The sequence below is a fragment of the Pteropus medius genome, unplaced genomic scaffold (genome assembly GCF_902729225.1).
Source record: "Pteropus medius unplaced genomic scaffold, Ma_sr-lr_union100, whole genome shotgun sequence".
Taxonomy (NCBI): domain Eukaryota; kingdom Metazoa; phylum Chordata; class Mammalia; order Chiroptera; family Pteropodidae; genus Pteropus; species Pteropus medius.
The window spans coordinates 19807288-19826466 of record NW_024340849.1 but is presented as its reverse complement, the minus strand read 5'-3'; the positions used below and the strand labels follow the sequence as shown (position 1 = coordinate 19826466).

Genomic DNA, 19179 nt, shown 5'->3' with positions numbered 1-19179 from the left:
CGAGACTGCATGATGGTGCACAGAAAGCACCTTCTTTAAAGCACAGCCAGATAATACAGCTTCCCCTGTACGTTTGGCTTTACCAGTGCATATCTCAGGGGCAGGAGCCTTCCTTCCCTCTGCCACATCTGCCCCCAGCCACAGGAACCCAGCACCAAGGACTTGACTCTTTCACAGCCTCTGGGAAGGGTCCCTCACCTGTCAGCACCTTACAAAGTAACTACCCACCTCCACCACCTCGATTCTTCCATTTGCAGCAAGAGAGAACATTTTCTCAAGGCACAAGAATCTTCCAACCTCCACCCCCCAGTCCAGAGAAGCCTGGCTGATCCACTGACGAGCTGGAACAGGCTCAGCGATTTCCTCAAACCTAGGAAGTCCAGTCCCCCTTTGAAGTCTTAAGATCAAAAAATGGTGAATAAGAAATACAAGGTTAGAAATTTTAAAAAGAGTTGGCAAAAAACATCATTATTTGCAGAGGATAGGATTGGACACTTTCCTACACAAACAACAGACAAGTTCAAAAATAGGTTAGAGGATCCCATTTACTTGGCAACAAAAATAGATACACCACCTTAGGAATAAGCTCTTAAGAAATGTGTAAGATCCATACAAAGAAAGTTTTAAAACATGACCAAAGTACTTTTTAAAAAAACGTAAATGGAAAGCATACCCTGCTCTTGGATAGGGAGCCACAATATTGTAATCATGCCAATTTTTCCTAAATAGTTCAATAAATGCAATATGATCCCAATAAAAATATCAACCAGAATTTCTATTGAAATCAGATAAGCCGACTGTAAAGTTCATATAAAAAAAAGCATTTAAGAATAGCCAAGAGATTTTTGAAACAGATGAGTAATGGGAGTAAGGAGACTAGCCTTATAGATATGAAAACACATTATAAAGCCATGAAAATAAAGCATTTGGTATTGGATCATGAGCAGAGGGATAGATCAATAGAAAGTAACAGATCATTCATGAATAGACTCATGTTAATTAATATACAGAAGAATTTATCATCTGATAAAGGTGGAATTTCAATTTTTATTTTAAGATGGATTTTTTTTAACATAAATGAAATTGGGACAACTGGCCAATCATGTAGGACATGAAACAAAACTTGGATCCCTTTCTCACTTCTTACACCAAAATAAATGATCGGTATAGCCAGGATTTAAAAGTTTTTTAAAAATCAGGAAAAGGAACTATTGGAGAATTATTTTATATTTCCAAAGGGAAATGCTTCTCTTAGAAAGACAGGAAATCCAGAAGCCATCAAAGATTGAAAAATTTGACTACATAATGGCTTAAAAATTTGTGACATCAAGAATTCCTTAACAAAATCAAAATACAAATCATTGGGAAAAATATTTGCAAAACATATGATGAAGGAGGGCTAATATCCTTTATAGAGAGAGCTTAGAGCAAATCGGGTAAAAACGTATCGCTTGTTAGAAAAATTGGCAAAAAACATGAACAGGAAGATCACAGAAAAAGAAATACAAATCGCTTTTAAATATGTGCAAAATGTTCAACATTACTCCGCATAAAACGAGTCTGAATAAAAATTAAATAGATTTTAATTTTCATCCATTGGATGGGCAAAATGAAAAATTTCGGCAATCCGGAAATTTCCCTTATAGATATTTATCTTAAAGTTTTTTCTACCACATGTACCCAAACTTAAGTATAAAGATTGTCCCTGCAATATTGATTCTATAGCCAGAGAGTGGAAGCAAACAGTGTGCTCACCAGTGGAGGGGGCTCTCTAGGTAAATCAAAGAGTAGTATGCGGCCATTAAAAACAGTGAGGGAATCCGTATATGGATATATAGAGAAGTAGCTCTAAGATTTTACTGCAAAGCATGCTGCATAGTGCATGGTTTGTTACCACATTTGGAAAGAAAAAGATGACTAGGAGGTACATGGGTTCTCTTTGGAAAGATACAGTAAAAACTGGTTATGTGTTCTTTCTGAGATGAGTTGGAGAGCTGCCAGTGAGGGGTAGAAGGTAGATTTATTTTCCTATATATTCTCTTTGGTGATATTTGAATTTGAAAGCCATTACTGTTAAAAATGGTGAATGATTTGGATTCTCCCCTCTCACATATTCCCAAATCTTTGAGATTTTTGGTAAAATCTGATCACTACTGATTTGTTCTGGGCCTTTCAGTTACTCAAACTCAGTTTTTGTGTTTGTGAAATGGAGTTAACGACACTGGGCTGCCTATCATATAAGTGATTGTGAGGACTGGATGAGAATTGAACAAGAACAGGCTTTGGCTGCCATCAAATCCTATAGGATACAACTGTTAGGATATTAGAGTGACCCACGTTCTGTCTAGCACCTACCTACTGTATAGCAATATTCCTGTGGCTGGCAAGGCAGGCCATGCATGAGAGCTGGATTCTCCAATAGTAGAAGAAATAGAAACACCTATTTCACATATATTAACTCATTTGTTATGCCCATTTTACAGGTGTGGCTACTCACCTAAAGGATTGAAGTGACCCATTCGAGGCACCCAGATAGTAAGAGGCTGAGTTTCCCCACCTGGACCCTGTCATTTCTTTACTACAGAACTTTTGATGACTCCCTTTAGGGGATCCCACTGTCCTGGTCTGCCCATCATGGTCCTCCACAGTCCGATCTTGACCTTGTTTCTCAGTGCTTTCCGATCTGGACTCTCTGTTTCAAGCTAGTCTGTGCACTGCCTCCAAACAAACCATGTTGATTTCAGCCTCTCTGCCTGTACCTTTAACCCGCCACATCTCTTCCAAATCCCGTCCGAGTCTCGCTTCTTCCCTGACACCCTCCCCCTCTAACCCAAGGTGACTTTACACTGTGTGGAAACCAGCCTCCAGGAGGCTTCCAACGATCCTCACCTCCTGGTATTCACACTTTGTGTAACTTACTCCTACATTGCATCAGGGTTAGTCTGTGTGACTGTAGGATACAGACAAGTGATGGTGTGACATTTCCAAAGCTAGGTTATAATAGATACTTTTGACTTGCTTTCTCTCAGAATGCTTGCTGTGGGGGAAACCAGTTACCATGCTGGGAGACACTTAAGCAGCCAACGAGAGGTCCGAATGAGGAGAAACTGAGGCCTCCCACAAACAACCAGCCCCAACTTGCCAGCTACTAAGTGAGACACATTGAAAACACATCTTCCGCTTCCATTCAAGTCTTCAGATGACTGTAACCTCATGGGAAACTGAGCCAGAACTCTCTAGCTAAGCTGCTCCTGAATTCCTGCCTATAAAAATCATGAGGATAATAAATGTTTATTGTTTTAAGCTGCTAAAGTTATTGAGCATTTTTGTTTCACAGCAACAACTAACTAATACACACTTCTCTTAGCCCCTTCTAGAGTAAGGACCTAACCTCTTGGATCTTGCTCGTTTGCTGTCTTGCCTAGCTTTGTACATGTGTAATCTTGTCTCCCCCACTCCAAAAAGAATATACATGTGTGGTTTCTAATTTCCCTTTATCTCCCATCATACCTAGTTGGGGGGCTAGGAACAGAGGGAGAGAGAGCCACAGTGATTTTCCCAGCTCACTATTTGTGAAGGGAAGGCAGGTGAGTAACTGAAAGGCTACAGTACACAAATGCACAATCCTTCCTGCTTGATTAGTGTCCTCACAAGTATCAAACGACTCACATACAAACTACCTACAAACCTACCACCTAAGACCTATGACTCACCTTCATATCAGGCATTCACGTGTGTGTTCGAACCGTTCCACAATAAATCAGGCTCATCACCCACTTAGGAGGGAAGGGGGAGAGGAGGACCTGGAAAGGGCTATTGCTTCTTAATTACACTGAATGCTACTCATGATTTATTTGCTCATGCCACACCCATTCCAAAAATAACGACTTTCAAAGCCTGAGTGACAGCGCCACCCTCCCTAAGTATTTCTGATGCTCAGTGCTTAAGGCCAAAGAACAACTTAGGAGTTTAAGAGTCATAACAAAAAATCCTGTGAAGGGAGCCGCTACTGCTGCTTTTAAAACAGCCCCCACCCCAGCCTCTCAGAAGCCTGCCAGCCCTGTCCCCAGAGACACATCTCCAAACTGCCCAGGCTATTTTCCCTAAAGGCAGCTGGGTGGGAGGACACGACCCTTTCTCTGCTCTCTCCATCCTCCCATCTCTTTCCCAGGCCCGCAGGATGATTTTTCAAGACTAATCAGAAAAAAGTAGAAGGGAGGAGGAGAGCCCTTTTGTAAAATGGTGTCTAAACAGAGGCAGCCCCACCATTTTTTTGGGCTGGGTGGGTGGAGGTGACCAAAGATACAATTATAATGTAGCCCATCCTCTCCCACAAGACCCATTTTAACCAGTGTGTAATAAAGCCCCAGCTCATCCACCCTCTGATTTGGGTCAGATGAGATGAATTTTTAGCTTTTCTGGGGAGTTTGTGCCAGTGGGGGAAAAAGAGGGAGGAAGGAACAAACAAATAGGCCACAGTTCCCTGGGAGCAGGCATGGAGCAGACTGAGCAGGGACTTGGGAGGTCCACCCTTTGCTTCCGTCCACTGTGTCTTTGTTTCCAAATTAGCCATCCAGGTCCTAAACCTTGGTTGAGATCATGGCTCTCCCTCTCTTACTCCCCTGCTCCTGACATCAATGCACTGTTTCCGCACCATCTTTCTCACCTCTGTCCTTCTCTCTATTCCTGCTGCCTTGTTCAGAAGCAGGTCCCCTTGTCACCTCCGGCTCCCAGAGCCTACACACTCTGGGCTCCAATACGTGGCCCCTGCCTGCCTTGCTCAACTAACTGCCTCCAACAACTGGAAGGTGTTACCAGCATTCCCAACTCCCACCACCTTGGACTTACTCATTCAATTCTCCCTACTGAAGCACGGTTCCTACCCAACTTCTTCACCCTGCTCCACCTTTATCAGGCTAACTCTTGCTCATCCTTTAAGACTTAGCTTGGGCATCGCCCCCTCCAGGAAGCTTAACTGAATTAGGTGCCTGTCATCCATGTTCTCTTCCTTCTCTCTCCTGGCCCTTAGTACATAGAGATAGAACTGGCAAGTGAGTGCTACCATGATTTACATGGGTACTGGGGGTGGAGGTCAGGATAGGGGCAGACAGACTACAGTGCATGCTGCAGGATGAGCATTGGGGTATCAGGGATCCCCATAACTTGTAGGGTAAGAGGGGATGCCAGGAGGGAGGGGACATGCAGCCCAATCTAAACCCAGGTGTGTGAAAGGCAGTGACCAATCAGCCATGGGAGTGCTGGGCCCGGGAGGGATTGGACAGAGACAAAAATAGGGGCATGACCCTGCCCTGCTCTCTATAGTTCAAGGAATTTGCCATGCAGTGAGGGAGGCAGGAGACTTAGAAATGGCTACAGGTAATTTACAAAGCATCATTTACTAAGCATCGTTTACTAAGTTGTAAAAGGAACAACATATGTCTAGTTGGAGAGCTCAACAGAGAGAGTAGAGAGAAAGTTTTTCTAAAACAGACAAGAATAGGATTAGACTAAAGTTGGATTATTTACATATCCTCCCAGGAAAGTTTCATTCCTTTCCTTTCTCCTTCATCCTGATATTCATCATGGTCTTCCACTGAGAGGCCAGCCGCCCAGTGCATTCCCACCTTGGAGCTCTTGGCTTCTTCCTTTCTTTGTCAGAGGTGCCCTTACCTTCTCCATCCTGAGACTCCCATCACCCTCCAATAGTCCTGAACACTCATCAAGCCCCTCAGACAGTTGGAGATGAGGGCAGGGGGCCTTTAGACTCATAAAAACCTCCAACTCCATTAGGATGCCGAACACATAGGTTGTACACATACCCGTATAGCTAGTTCTCAAATGCATGCAGGTGGAATTGTGGAGGATTCAACATGAGTGTATGCAGAAATGTTCCTGAATCATACGAGATGGGTATGGCCAGGTGGAGTTTCATGAAATGTTTTCAGCTTTGAAAAGGATCCTCATCTTCCAAAGGATGGGGCCCACAGGACCGAATGTATGTTTCTTGACAGTAAGAATGGAGCACGGAGCTTCGCACCAACAGGCATTTGGCATGTGTTCGTTGAGTGACTCATGGAGCATGCATGGGCCTGGTTACCTTGAAATGATCAGTATCACATTGACTTTCCCAAAGAGGAAATAATCTGGGAGCATAAGTAGTAGATAATGGCAAAGCTCTTGCAAGTACTAACTCTTGTGCATGCTTCGCCCTTCTAGTAATGCTGGGCCCTGCTCCACATTGTGCACCTGTGCTTCTGCGTAGCCAAAGAGAGCAAAATGTGAAACCAGAAAATTCACGTGAGTCAAATCTCCCAAGGGAAAAATGGGAGTCTTATTTCTTCGGAGTAAACAACTTATGAATTGAGATAAAAAGGATTTCCTCTGAAAACCTTCAGCCCAATAATGCTTCATAATTGCTATCACCTCAGAATATAACAAACAGACACAGTGAGACTCTCCATTCTCTTCCTGAGTATTCACAGTTTGAGAGGTAAGGGAAGCATCTGGTTGGTGCCCTGGGAAAGGAGAGCAGAGCAGTTTTCTCTCCCCCTCTCCCAGAGGGACCTGGGTCAGCTAGAAGTGTGTGTCACACTGGATTTCCACACCGTTTGGTCCACAATATCACGACTGTGCTAATCATCATATCCTGTCACATTCATAGAACCACTGAACCCTGAGCGTGTCAGACCACATCCGAGCATGTCAGAGCAGTTTTAATTTCATGTGCCATTTCTTAAGCACCTACTATGTGCCTGGTTTTAAGTGGCTCTTTTACATATAATTCTTCATTTAATTCTTACAATAACACTGTGAACTGGTTATTTCTATCCCCATTTTTCAAGAGGAGATGGAGCCCGGAGTGGTAAAGTCCCATGTCCCAGGATACACAGTCAGTGGTCTGTTCCATTCCAGGAGCTCCATTTGAGAGCATCCGAAGGCTGGAAAGGGGATTATGGTGGAGAGAGCTGAGACTGCTGTCGGCCAACACCTGAAGAAGGCTCCTAAGATGTCAGAACTGGGCAGGGCCTTTCATAGTTGAGGATGCTAAGGCCCAGAGAGGGAAAAAGACCTGTCCACTAGTCATGGCAGCAAACACAGTGTGCGCTCTTAGCCAGGGCCAGGGTGCTCCTTCCAGTACAGTGAACCACAGCAACGGCAGACACTGTCTTCTGCCTCCCACCGCTCAGCTCTCCACTGTGGAGTAGAGGCCCAGGCAGCAGTGAGTAGGGAGAAGCCTGAACAGTGCAAGCCAGCACTCCAGCATACCTTCTCATCCTGAAGGTTACTTACTGCCCGAAGCCAAGAGGTGGGACCAACGAGTCTTGGTTTTCCCAGGACTTTCCTGGTTTAGGCATCGCCAGCCCTGCATTCCAAGAATCCTCCTGGCCCCAGGCAAAGTGAGACAGTTGGTCGCCCTAGACTATCTCCACGTCCCACCTCCCACCTCTGCTGCCCTTCATGATCACATGACCTGGTTTCACTAGACACACAATCCAGGGCTTTTGGCCCCAACCCACACCCTTGGGGTACTGCCCTGCCCCAGGATATGCTGGAGAAAGAAATCCTGTTTTCACTAGGGATCGCTCAACCCTGGCACTTTTCTGCTTTACTTGTGAGGGGGAAGGCCCTCTGCCTCCGGGCTCCCAGAAGGATACGAGGCAGGGAGGGGCAGAAAAGGAGGGAGACAGATGTGCTGGGAACGGGAAGAAGGGAGGGCAAGGAAATTGATGACACGGAGACTGGGAGAAAAGGGAGCTGAGGGAAGCAGGGGAAAGGGAGGTACGGAGAAGGAGGGAAAGAAGGAGCAGGGCAATATGGGTCACATCATTAAGGCAAAAGTAAATTTCTGTGGCCACTGGGCAGAGATGTATTTAGAGTTATGTGGAGCTGCGGGACTACTTAGTTTAATGAAGGGAAGACCCTCTATAGTAGAAGTCATAGCAAACAATTTTTTGCCCTTCACCCAGAACTTTCATGGCATCGTGTGCATGGCAGCTTCTTAAACGTTCATTAATAAGGATGGTAACAATACTGATAGTTATCTCTGGCAATCCAGAGCAGGTCTTTCCAAGTCACTGTCAAAACAAGATTGGATAATTATCTTGGACATTTGAGCAATATGGCATTTATGGATGAGAAGGTGGCCCCAGTCCACTGGGAAGCAGAGCAGGGCTGGCTCCACGCGTAGGCGGCTGCTGAATGGGATAACTGGAGGGCACCTCACTAAGCCCTACCCATCCAAAGCACATCTCTTCTACCAGCCCAACCAGCTTGCTGTTCCCCCTGGGAATTTCCACTAGAGGAGATCGTAACAAGGGACTCTGCTGGTGGAAACCCCCATAGCTCTTTTCCTCCTGCACCCAAGTTTGCAAAAATTTCTGGATTAGCCTGACGATAGTAGGTGTGAGAGCATCAGGCCAACAGCTCGTCTCCTTGGAAGACCCAGGGAGCCTGTGCTGTGGACCTTGGGCTTACTGTCCACACCATTGGCCATGCAAGGTGTGGGAAGGGGAAGAACGGTGATAGGAACTGGGAGAGGAAGGAGGGCGGAAGCAGGGGAGGCCTCTCCATGGGAAAGAAATGAAGGGGAGGGAGCTCTAGAGGAAAACAGCAGGGCACAGCCTAGCAGTGGGTGGCAAAGCTCATAGTGGGCCTCTCACAACACTGGCTCCTTGGGGGTGTTATTAAGCACCCTTCCGCCACCCGCCCCCACCATCCAAGAAAAGGACGCCATGGTCAAAGATTTCGACTGCCAAGATCCGACATGTGTTTTTGGTTTGGGAGAGGTCCCCATTGTGAAAGCCTTGGTGAAGAGCAGGACCTTACCTTCTGCTGGAGAAAAGGAGCTCCAATCCCTCTCCCTGGCAGTGAGCTCATGAGCACATATCCCAGGCCCAGCCAGCTGGACACTGCTGCCAGGACTTTAAACCTTAAGTGAGTGACAGCTGACAGCAGCGGATCGTGTCTCTTATTTGCAACTATGAGCTTTAAATGACACTAATATGCTTGGGATATCTGAATACCAGAGCCTTGTTGGTGATTCACAATGGATATTACGCGCGCGCGCGCGCACACACACACACACACACACACACCCTCTGAGAAAGCCCATAGTAAAGAAACCTGTTTAACTTTGTTTAACTCTGCATTTCCCAAACTTGTTTAATCTTTCTGCTTTGCCTAACACCTCTTAATATCCCACAGAACTGGTGTGACAAGGAGCCCTGTGGGGAACATTGGTATGGAGCTGTGCTTTCCAAACCTGCTCAGTCATGGCCTCCACAGAGGAATACTGTTTTCACGGCACATGGGAATATGAGGGCTCTTAGGAGGTTGCTGGCCTGCTCACTTGACAGGAGGACTGAGGGGGTCAGCATCTGGGTACAAAGCTACTGATTGGAGAGCTCTGGAACTGAGGACAGAGCCCTCTGGGATAGGAGCCTGGAGGCCTGACCTCCTGCCCTGGCTCTGGCTCAAACCAGCCTCCCTGAGGTCACACAGGTAGCTTGGCCTAGCCTGGGTGTCTGAACTCCCAGCCTGGGCCTCCTCCAGCACACCACACAGCTTCCTGTGCAGAGCTCTTGGAAAAGTGGTCTTATCTGAGAATGCCTATTTTCCGTCATCAGATGAGGAGGGCAGGGTGGGGCAGCCCATCTTCTAATCCACCCCCAACCCCTGGAGTTAGCTCAAGGTCAGGACTTGCCAGCTTTTTCCTCTGCCCACTCCCTCTCCCTGCAACCAGTGTCTGGATCCAGCCCCAGCAGGCAGCCTGTGGAAGCACCTGAGTAAGGCAGCCCTGCCTTTGGAGGTCTCCTGTCTCCAGCATGTGGTGTCTACTCTGTCCTTTATCCACCAGCCAGGTATCTTCTCCTGGCTCGCTGAACTTAGCTTCCTTGCCATATACCTTCTGAGGCCCCACAATCACTGTAGAGCATCCCTGGGTCCTGGCCCAGTGCCCACCTTGCCTCGGCCAGCCCTGGTTTTCAGCCCTGTCTCTAAAGTCCTACATCGGCCCACAGCCTCTTTATCCAGACTCTGGATCACAATCTCTGGCCAACATCACATGTGTGTTTTAGAGGATGTTCACACCTTATCGATGTAGATGCTGCCAAACCCTTTGGGAACAGAGGTGGGGGTGATGTGCTACTAACAAGATCAACCATCATAACTCGGCTTTGATTTAAAGAAAACTCTATTTCACAAGCCTTATTTAATGCTGAACGAAAGGCGGGTATGCAGAGACCATCTCTGTAGATGATGGCATTAAGTGTGCAAACCCAAGCATAAAGGAAGCAGCCACAAAATGATAGACACCGATGGGGCCTGGATATAAATGCAGGGAGTCAGCAAACACTGAGAGGCCTCCCAACCCTCCCCTCTACTTAGAAGCAGAGTCAATTACAGCTTCTCCCTCCTCTGTTTCTAAGGCCTGAAGAGTGAGTCTGCAGGCTGGAGAGAGAGGCAAGGCTCGTTCATGGAAAGATGCTCCTCTTTGAGCCTTTGCTATGTTGCCATTTGGATAGAAGAAGGGACAGTCACTGGACATTAGGAGTCTTGCGTTGTAGGTCCAGCTCTATTCCCTGCCAAAATGCATGGCTTGGAAAGGGTGGTTAGCTTCCTTGAGTCATAGCTTCCTTCTGTAAATGAAGGAGTTGGACTTTACCTGGATGGTGTCTTCACGGTTTTACAATCTATGAACCTATGACAAATAAATCAGCAATGGAGGAACCAGGTATGGGGCCTTGGTGAAGTTGTTGTACGGCTCTGGGTCTTGTTTCTCTTATTTGTAAAATGAGGGGTGTGATGGTTAATTTTATATCAACTTGGCTAGGCCATGATTCCCAGATATTTGGTCAAACGTCAATCTAAATGTAACTATAAAGGTATTTTTTAGATGAGTAAACTTTGAGTAAATTACCCTCCCTAGTGTGGGTGGGCCTCATTCAATCCGTTGAAGGTCCTAAGAGAAAAAAGACTGAAGTCCCCAGAGTAAGAGGGAATTCTGCCTCCCAACTACCTTCAGACTTGAGCTGCAACATCGTCTCTTTTCTGGGTCTCCAGCCTGCTGGCCTACCTGAAGATTTTGGACTTGCCAACCCCCACAATCATGAGAGCCAACTCCTTCAATCTCTTTCTCTCTTTATGTGTATGTACACACACTCTTACACACATGCATCCTATTGCTTCTGCTTCTCTGGAGAACCCTGACTAATGCAAGTATTTGGGTAAAGTTAGTGGTCCTCAAACTTGAGTCCTGGATATTAACCTAGGCTACAGATTAAAACCACTGAAAGAGCCGTTAAAACCACCAGTGTCTAGACTCCAAACCCAGACCAACTGAATCAGACTTTCCAGGATGGGGCCTAATCATCAGTATTTCAGGGGCTCTCCACGTGCAGCCAAGGCTGAAAAGCATGGTTGAGTCACTTTGGAACTTATTAGCAATGCATATTCTCCAGGCTCCACTTAGGACCTACAAATCAGAACTTCTGGGGGTGGGCTCCCTTCATCTTTAGATTTAACCACTCCCCCAGCACATGGGTCAGCTGCTTTCTAAAGTTAGAGATCTGGGCATAGAGCACCCTGCCGGGCCCTCTTCACTTTGACAATCTGCCATTCTATGGTCTGAGTTTGGGGATTGGAACACACAGTCTCTCAGGTGGAGGCCAAGTTCATCACGGAGGAAAAAGCCAGCAGGGCACTATGATTTGAAAAGAAGACAAATTCTGCATCTTCCCTTCCTCTACCCAGGGCACGTGTCACCCACCAGGTAGGTCACCTATGCTCCTGGAGGGCACAGACAACGTCCTACCCACCCTTGTATTCCCCAGCTCCAGGTGCAGGCACAGTGCAGAGAGGTGCTCATGCATTTTTGTTGCTTCATTGATTGAACAAATGAACACATTGTCTCATCACTACTGGCTCACCCCTGTCCAGATGTTTCTGTGGGTGGCATGCCCTTCCCCTTTCCCAATTCTTCCTTGCTACCATCTGAAAAGGCCCTTCCCTTCCTGTCTCAGCACCTAGCCATCCTCCAGGGTCTGGCTTACATCCCCTCCCTTCGAAAGTTCTTCCCTGACTCTTCTGTTTCTCAACACTGCATCTGATGGGACTCACGGGCACACCCAGAGAGCTGCCACACAGCGCTCTGCCAGCTACCTCCACAGCCTTTCTCCTAGGTTGACCCCAGACTTTGAGCGGCTAGAGGACAGGCCACCCTCTATGGTCAACCCAAGGCTCGCACATGGCAGGCACCTGTGGGAACTCATGGCACATGCTGAAAAAAAAATCCCCATTTTGTGGTCAACAGAGGCCAAGAACGTGAGCCAGCCATTCCGACCTCTCCTACCACCGCACCCGCCATTTGGGAGAAGCCTCTATTATCAGGAACGAGGCTTTAAGCTGTATGTGCGTTTTCTTGGACCCTGTTACTTTGGATTCGAGGCTTTAAGCTGTATGTGCGTTTTCTTGGACCCTGTTACTCTGCTCCTAACCCTTAGACTGTAAGACATCTCCACTGCCCTGTGAGTGGAGCAGAAAAAGAGTGTTTATTGTCCTGGAGAAAGGCGAGAAAGGAAGGGCAGGATTTGAGCCTTTGTGGTAGATTAGAAAGATGATCCGATAAAAGGCTGAGGGAGTCAGCAGGTGGGAAATTGCTTCAGAGGAGTCAGGGGTGGCCCCTAGATGGGAAGAGAGGGACGTGATGTGTCAGGCACTCTGCTAGGCCCTTGTGCACATTCTCTGGGTGAGGGGCCTGAGAGGAATCACTACCCTATTTCACAGGTGAGGCAACTGAGACTCATGGAGATGGATGAACTCGCCCAAGGCGTCGGTGTTCCCGTGCGGCAGAGCAGGACCCAAACCCAGGTCTATGTGACTTCAAGGGGGCCTTCAAGTGAATGTCAAGGAGACAGAAGGGACTCATTCCTTCACCCACTCAACAAATACATGTTACACAGGTATGATGTGCCCGGCACTGCTAGGCATAGAGCAGTGAATAAAGGTCCACAGTTAGTTTCTAGTCTAGTGAAGGAGAGATGGAATACTTTTAGGCCCTGACATTCTGGAAACTAACAAGACTGGGCCTGAATGCTTAGTTCTAGAATTATCCCCACCAGGGCCTTGTCAAATGAACCCCCAGCTGCAGACTGGTACCTGGTGTCCGGCTATGAAAGCCATGGAGACACGCCCATCAGAGGCTATCATTTGAGAAAAGAATTGGTGCTACCCTGGTCAAGGTCCAGAGGCAGCAGGAGGGGGGCTGTTTCCTCTTCTAGTGGGTGCCGGTCAAGAGCCCCAGCATAGCTGGAAAGAACCCATTCTGTCTCAGCGTGGGAGCCACACCTTCTCCCATGCAATACTGGCAATGTTCCCTGGAGAAGGGAAATCCCCCACCCTGAAATATCACCAAGAGGCCAGAGATTCCCCTCTTAGTCATACTTTGCATCCATACATCCCATCGCTCCCTTAAAAGTCTGTACCTGACTAGAAGCCCAGAGCATCCAAGGGGGACAGGCATCTGTACATGTTGGGAGAAAGGGGTGCAAGCATGCCAACTTGGTGGCTTCTGGATGAGAAGAGTCTAGAGACCCAGACGCACCCCCTCATCCCTCTCTTCTCTTTCCGAACGTTTCTGTGCTAACCCTTTCCTTAGCTTCCTCTGAGCTGGGGTTCTCCCCTTTCCCAGCCTGCCTCAGAGCCCAGACTAGTGCACCAAAAATTCCCATCAGATCATACATTGAGATTTCTGGTTCCGAAAATGTGCACATGTCAGGTTGTAACTACTTTGCCCCAGCAGGGTTGACGGTCCCTAAAGGCAGGGACCATGTCATATTCCTTTTATGTCTGCAACAAAGTGGCTGGTGCATAGTAGGTTCTTAATACATGTATGATAAATGAATGAAAACTTCACAAGAGCTATAGATTTTCAGATATTTCAAATGCAATAAAACGCTTTACACAAAAGCACTACAGGTACTATTTAGCAGATCCAGAGAGCACAGCAGCTTATACAGGAGTCCTCACTACGAACATAGATGACTTTAGATTCTCTGAAAAACTCCCCATTATTTGTAGTTTTGAGTAAAGAAGCATGGATGACTCAACAATAACAAAAAACCCACAAACCACCTGACTCAAAAAATGGGCAAACGACTTAAATAGACATTTCTCTAGATCGAATGACCAATATATACACACGGAAAGACACTCGATATTTTTTTCAATATTACTAATTATTAGAGAAACGCAAACCAAAACCACAATGAGAAACGGATACTACTTACACCCATTAAGATGGCTATCAAAAAAAAAAAAAGCAGAAAATAATGAGTGCTGGTTAGGATGTAACACACAAGGAAAAATTGGAAACCTCGTGCATTGCCGATTGGAATGTAAAATGCTGCAGCCACTATGGAAAATAATATAGTGGTTCCTCAAAAAAATTAAACATAGAATTGCCGTATGATTCAGCAATCCTACTCCTGGGTACAAACCCAAAAAAATTGAGAGGAAAGATTCACCAGATACTTGCACTCCCATGTTCATAGCAGTATTATTCACAACAGGTGGAAACAATCCAAAAATCCATCAACAGATGACTCGATAAATAAAACGGTATAGCCATACAATGGAGTATTACTCAGCTTTAAAAAGAAATGAAGTTCTATTACAAGCTACATCATGAATGAACCTTGAAAACATTATGCTAAGTGAAATAAGCCAGTCACAAAAAAACAAAAATTGTCTAATTCCACTTATATGCGTTACCTGGAATGGTCAAATTCATAGAGACAGAAAGTGGAATGGTGGCTACCGGGGGCTGGGGGTGTGGGGAGCAATGGGAGTCTTATTTGATGGGTATGGGGTTTCATTTTATGATGAAAAAAAAGTCCTAGAGTTGAACAGTGGTGACGGTTGCATAACAAATGAAAGTATTTAAGCCACTGATTACACACCTCGACAGCAAATTTCATGTTATGTCTATTTCACAATGAATGAATGAATGAATGAATGAAGCATGGATGCCCTTTTGACGCAGTCTGGGGTATGAAGAAGGCATGTGATCTTCGGAATCGGACACCCAAGATTTCTGGTCCCAGCTGTGTGAGATTGGGTGACCTTGGTTTTTCTGAATTTCGAATCCCTGGTCTGTAAAATGGGGTAAGATTATCCAAAACAGGGAAAAAAATGCCAACATTAGGAAACAGATCCAAGGGTTGAGTGAGATGGCAGATATGAAGCCTGAAGCCCAGGGCCAGGAGAACTGACCTCTCCCCTGACCTCTTCCCCTCCCCGCCCCCTCTTTCCTTCCTTCTCCACATCCAGATCCTGGGCAATGGTCTCAGGTGACCAGGTTTGCCTTGGGCACCCAACTCCAGCTCACCTTTCCTAGCAATTTGCAGCCTTCCCATGTCCCATTCCCCAGGTGCAGCCACCAGCTCCCCAGAACTCAGTGGGCGGATGCAAGGAACCAGCAGGCAAAGCCTTGCTAGTATCTCCCCAGGGTGCCTGCGACAAGCAAACAAGCAAAGACTGAAATGGGAAAGGTAGAATTTCACTTTCTGTGGGAAGTTTGTGGTGGATGTATTTTTAGGATGGGAGCAGGAGGGAGGTATTTTTAGGATGGGGTACTCTTCCTGTGACTCTTTAAATCCCACTTCATCAGTAATACCTCCTCTGTGGAGCAGAGAAGAGAGGGGGCACCCACAGGGCTCATTTGATGGGTGAGGCAGCTGGCACGCTCTGCAGAGGAAGAAGCCACCCTACGCTTTGTCCTGGGGCTGGGAGCCCAGGTGTTGGGCCCTGGTCAGTGCCTTTCCGGCCTCCTTTCCAGAGCCACCTCCCTTTTGGGAACCAAGCCTGGAGTTCAATTCCCCCTGCCCGGCCACATCCCTAGTCTCCCTTCAGGATGACCTGAAAGGGAAGTTTATAAGAGGAAAAGGAATGAAAAAGATCCTATTTAACAGCACATGCTGGGCGGGGGAACTTCCTGGCAGGAAACGCTGTGGAAACCGGGCCCAGTTTGGCCATGGAAAACTGGTTTGGCTCAGAACTGGCCAGAGTGGACAGGAGACCTCGGGCAGCGGTACGTCGCAATTAAACTGGACTTGTCCGAGTTCGCTTTCTTTCTTGTACCCTCTAAGCAAGCAGACACTATAATAATCTGCATACCACAGGAGGAGAAAGGTACCATTTTTTTTTTAATCCAAGGGAAAAAAAACCCACCCTAATTTAGGTCAGAGAGACATAAAGGGCTACTGGTTCAGAGGCAAATCGGCAGCAGATGTAGGCAGCTGAGTGGAGCCAGGCTAAGCAGGGCCACCGCCATCGGCCACCAGCCTGAGTCACTCGGGTGGGGAGGGCGGGCAGCGAAGGCCAGGGGGTGGTTATCTTTATGCTTAGGATGGGGTGTGGGGTGCAGGAAACAATGGGAACAGAAGAGTCCTTGGGGCTGGGACAGGCACAGTGTTGTAGACAGGTACAGACAGGCTCCCAGCAGGATGCTCTCGTGGGCCAAAGAATTCAAACAGGCCCTGAATCTGAACAGAGACGAGGCATCTCCCCCGCTCCCACCCAACAAGACCTGGCAATTCCCTTTTGCAGGGCTCCTTCTGGCTGCGGCTGGTCAGCTGGCCCCCACCCCTGCTTCCCTACCAACTTTTGTCAAGAGCCAGGCCATCCTGCTGCTGGCGTGGGCGGTTCGGCCCCTGCTCTCTCCACTCTTCTCCTTTTTCTCTCTTCACTCCTGTTTGTTTCCTCTATTCTCAACAGAAATATAAATTTTTAGGGTTAAGGCCCTGTCCTCACCTCTCAGGCCCCTGGCTGGGCCTACGGTGCGGGCCTGGTGACGCCGCCCCCTGGAATGTGAGCTGTTGGGAGCAGCGACCTCCCCTGTTTTGGTGGCTCTCTGGCCCTCCAGCAGCCGGCTTGGCACAAAGTAGGGGCTCTGCGAGGATCTGTCATTTGATTGGATGAGTACCACTGGGCACAAAGAGGGCACATCCGCTTAGAACATCCCTACTCCCCGTGTGGGGAACCACGCACTGAATCTGGCTTAGTGGCATATTTCTTGTATAAAGAGAAGGGTTTTCATGATACCCTGAGGTCAATTAAAGGCAGAACTCTGTTTGGGTCAGAGTGACCCAGTTTTCCCTGCCCCCATAAACCTCCCAGTGATAGAATGAAGAGTAAGGGCCGACACTCAAAGATGCTCTGTATGGCCCAACATAGGAAAGAAAAATAAAACATATTTTAGCAAGATGGTCTCAGAGCTCCGCAGCCTGGGAAAGACGGGAAATGACATGGTCAAGGTCATTTGGCTCATCAAAGGAAATGAAACCTAGGTCTCCTGCTGTTCAAAGTCCTTCCCGTTCAGTGGTGTTTTTGTGATGGGTCACATAGGTATTAACATACTGGCACTGTTTTTTTTAATTTTCAAATTTTCCTTGACCCTTTGGCCCCTCTAGTTAATGAAGTCACATCTTTGCCAGCATCGAAATAGGTCATCTATCAAAGGATACAGAGCAGACAGAGGTGGCACAAGAAGAGAAGAGAAAGGGGTGTTTTGCAATTTTCCCAGAATCCGGGCCCCTCCACTGTGTATTCTGTCAACCGCTGCTTCTCCCGCCCCACAGTGCCGCAGGAACCATCCCTAAGAATTTCATATTCGAGTTTCATTAGCGTTTGTGCTGCCATAGATTACACTGCTACACAGCCTACGCACTAGACTTTCAGTTTTCCACCAAGTCCTCTCCCCACCCAAATGCCCACCTCTTCCATGACAGACAAGGGACACAAGAGGGGCCCTCTGGTTTTCGTAGTAGCTCCTTCCATTCTTTGGTCTGGGGCGGAGAGGCAATGTGGGAGAGCTTCTAGCCCGGTGCCCGGAGACAGCGAGAAGGAAGCAAATGGAAGTGGCCACAGCCGCCCTAGAGAGGAGGTGATGCCTGCACCTCCAGGGACCATTTTGGTACCTGGAGATCCAGGAAGCCCAAGAGCAGCCCTTCTTCCACTTTTTCCCAGAGTCGATTTCCTCTTCCCAGCATCTGAACAGGTACGCGTTCAGGTTAGTGCTCAGTTGGCTAACCCCACAACACCTGTAGAAATTGGAAACACCGGGTGAAGATGCCCCCTGCCTCCCCAGAGACTCCAGCTGTCCTCTGCAGACTGAACACATAATCCATCGCCATGCACCTAAGACAGTGCCTGGCACTAGAACTAGGTGCTAAAGGAATGTTCACTCCCTCGTTCCCCCTCCCTTAACTCCTTCCTTCCTAGGGCAGGTTCAGGCAAATTCAACAAATGCCCAGTGAGCCCCTTCGATGGGATAGACGGGCCCTGGGCTAGGTGCTCCAAGAATGAAAAGCAAACATGTTCTCAAGCAGGATGGACCTTCCACGTACAAGCACACGGTGTGGCAATGGGGACAGCCAAACTCCAGTTTCCCCAGGGAACCAGTCCTCTTCAAAGGTACCATGGAGCTTCTCCTCTTGCTCAGGGAAAATGCCTTGAAATGCATGAACGACAAAACCTACATTATGGTCTTTCTCAATGCAAATATTCAAGAATATCCACCTTCGATGAAAATGAGACATCGGGGGCCAGCTCTCAACCCGAGCCAACAAAACGGCCACACTTCTGGTGAGGCTTGGCAGGACCCCTGATCCTGCGAGCTGGCCCCACAAGCTCACAGCACAGCAGCATCGGATCTGTGCTTTGGACTCAGATTTTCTTATTCTCTGTTCACATCTCTGGAACTGTCACGACTGACAAGTCCGAAATAGCCTGCGAAAGGGAGGCGGTTCTGTGACAGTTTTCATGGCTGTGATTTTGTAAGGGATTCCTTTCCAATGCCACCATTTTCTTCTCTTAGCCCCTGTCCTCAGATCTCGGCATACTGCCTACAGCTCAACAGGTGTCCAGCATCAGGCTCAGGTCAGGAAAATGTTTTCGACTCCTACTATGCAAGAAAGACTCCATACCTGAGAAGCCGCCAGCCCCACATAGCCACTGAGCACTTGCAAATGAAGCTGTGAGTGTAAAATACACAGATTTTGAAGACAGTACCAAATAAAGTTAAATACTACATTAATAATTTTTATATGAATTACATGTTGAAATGATAATAGTTTGGCTATACTGAGTTAAATAAAACGTATCACTAAGATTAATCTCACC

At 47.4% G+C, this 19179-nt stretch overlaps 1 protein-coding gene across 4 annotated transcripts in view; it reads right to left on the bottom strand.

Moving 5' to 3' along the window:
* The window catches only part of ZBTB7C (zinc finger and BTB domain containing 7C), a 320272-nt gene that overhangs the window by 25484 nt on the left and 275609 nt on the right, over nt 1-19179 (bottom strand). The window lies entirely within an intron of this gene.